Source organism: Dipodomys spectabilis, unplaced genomic scaffold, assembly GCF_019054845.1.
Source record: "Dipodomys spectabilis isolate Male_0828 unplaced genomic scaffold, ASM1905484v1 ptg000155l, whole genome shotgun sequence".
In the NCBI taxonomy this organism is placed as follows: Eukaryota; Metazoa; Chordata; class Mammalia; order Rodentia; family Heteromyidae; genus Dipodomys; species Dipodomys spectabilis.
Genome location: NW_024870832.1, coordinates 2918653 through 2921302, shown reverse-complemented (window position 1 = coordinate 2921302; position 2650 = coordinate 2918653).

Sequence of the window (2650 nt, the reverse complement as noted above, 5' to 3'; positions counted from 1 at the left end):
AAAAGTGCTGGTGGCCCAAGCCTACAATCCTAACTATGCCAGGGGCTGAGATCTGAGGATTGTGGTTCAAGGCCAACTCCAGGAAGGAAAGTCCGGTGAGACTCTTATCTCCAATTAACTACCAAAAAGCCAAAAGGGGAGCTGTGGCTCAAAGTGGTAGAGCAAAACACTGTTGCGCAAAACAAAACAGCACAGGGACAGAGTCCAGGCCCTGAGTTCAAGCCCTGCGACTGAGAAAAATAATAAAATGCTAGGAAGACAAGGGTGCATTTGTTAAAGCACTAACTAGCTGTAAGGTCCACTCCTGGATGGCAAGCAGACACTGCCCAGTACCTGCATTACCTAGGCAACTGGCACACCTGAAAGAGGTCACATCTGCATCCTCTGAGGTCACATCTGGATCTGATGTGGCCACACCTTTCTCCCACCTGGTCGCTCCTCCTCTTACCTGGTCCTACCTCCCTTTACCTGGCCACACCTTTCCCCACCCCTACCCTAGATGAGGCCTAGCCCAGGGCCAGATGCTCTCTCCCAGCTGCATGGAGGGCCAACATGGCCTGGTGCCAGCCCGAACGATGAATAAACCTACCCCTTACCTGAATACCACGTGCATGGTGTACTTCTTACTCAACCTCTTCTTTGAAAACCTAACACTAGCCATCTTCATTAAAGAGCTCGTCTGCTAGTGCACCATTATAAATTGTTTTAATTTTTATCTTTAAGTAGTAGAATCTGGATTCTTTACATGTAATCCACAGCAATCATGAATGCAATCCTGAATATCATTGCTTCTTGGAGTTCTGCAGTCTTCTCAGTGAATTTTCAAACATGAAGGTGAACTTGAGAACCCAACTCCATATTTAACTCTAGTGGAATGTAGCATATGTGCTTTTCTGTACACCTTGTGGTAGAAACCATGAGTGTATCATCAGCATGGTTGAGTCCCAGGGCTTACACATGGACCCTGGATCTCTTCTCTCCGTGGACTTTCAGCTTTGCCCATTCCTGCCTCATCTTTGCTGCCTTTCTTGAGCTCTGGGATAGAGATAAAGTGGTCTTTCTTTGATATGAAGCTTGTGATAAGAATGACTCCCTAAATGAGTTTGTCACAGAAGTATGGAGTACGTAGCAAAAAACATAAAAGCATGAAAAGGAAAATGAACTTTCACCAGTTCTCAGAGTTTACATTGAAATTAGATATTTGGAGGGGTAGATTGAAAAGCCTTCGTGGGAGACGGGGGAAAAATATAATTTGTTATCAAATTAGTAAAGTGCTGGTCATCAATGAATAGGGTCAGGAACTTAGCTTGGGAGAAATTGATGTAGTAATAAGTCAGTAATGTAAAAAAAAAAAAACCCAAAAAACAAAAAACCCAAGCAGGCTAAAGTTGGGTTATTAGTAGCTTGAAATGACAAACTTGAAACAGCTGAATTAGCCACGCATAGTAGTTCCTGCCTGTAATCTTAGCTACTCAGGAAGTGCGATTTGAGAATCATAGTTGAAGCCAGCCCAAGCAGGAAAGTCCATGAGACTCTTGTCTCCAAGGAACCAGCAAAAAGCAAAAGCAGAGCTATGGCTCAAGTGGTAAAGTGCCAGCCTTGAGCAAAAAGCAAGCCCAGGGACAGTGCCCAGACCCCGAGTTTAAGCCCCAGGACCAAAACCAAACCAAAACAATAACACCACACCCCCCAAAAGATAAACAGTTCAATTACATCCCCCAACCCACTTTAGAAGTGGGAATAATATCAAACGATAATCTGTACTTTGAGAAGTTGTGAGCTAGATCAATTGCAATAAGCATAAGAGTCCTGGAGCTCAGAGGCAGTAGCCTCTTGGTATAAAAGCTAGGGGATGGGACAACAAGGAGAAAAATTGTAATCTGATTTTTATTTTTATTATTTTTTTAATCTTTAGCTCAATTCACACCAGTTTGCAATGGAATGCTGAGTTCCTGAGTTATGCACACAGGCTGCCTGTTCAATTTTTTTTTTTTTTTTCTGAGCCCTCAAACTGGCTTTCTCTTCAAAGGCAAGCATGCTGAGTGCATTAGAAAATGGTGCCTCTGCTGCTGCAGGACTACAGATTGCCCCCTAGTCCTTTTCCAAGGGCATTTCAAGATCATCAAAGGAACTTAGGTAAAAACCAGCATGAAATGTTCATAATCTTGATGTATGACCAAATAAAATGATATTCTCTTCTCTATATGCCTCACAATTGACTCTGTTTTCAAATGGGTGGGTTGAGTGGCTAAGCTGAATTTTTTTTTTTTTTTTGGGGTCCGGTCGTGGGGCCTAAACTCTGGGCCTGGGCTCTGTCCCTCAGTTCTTCAGCTCAAGGCTAGCACTCTACCACTTGAGCCACAGCACCACTTCCGGCTTTTTTCTTTTTGCTTATGTGGTGTTGAAGAATCGAACCCAGGGCCTCAGGCATACAAAGCAAGCGCTCTACTACTGAGCCACCTTCCCAGCCCCTTGAATTTTTTTTTTAATGAGTCTAAATTTGTAGCCATTCACAGGGACCAGAACAGTGCACTTATTAGGAAAACTCAAACCAGGAAACTTGAAATTCAATGCTTTAACTTTTCCAGATTTACAGAAGTTCAATTCAGAATTGGTACACTTGGCATTGTTTGCATGTCAAAGCATACTA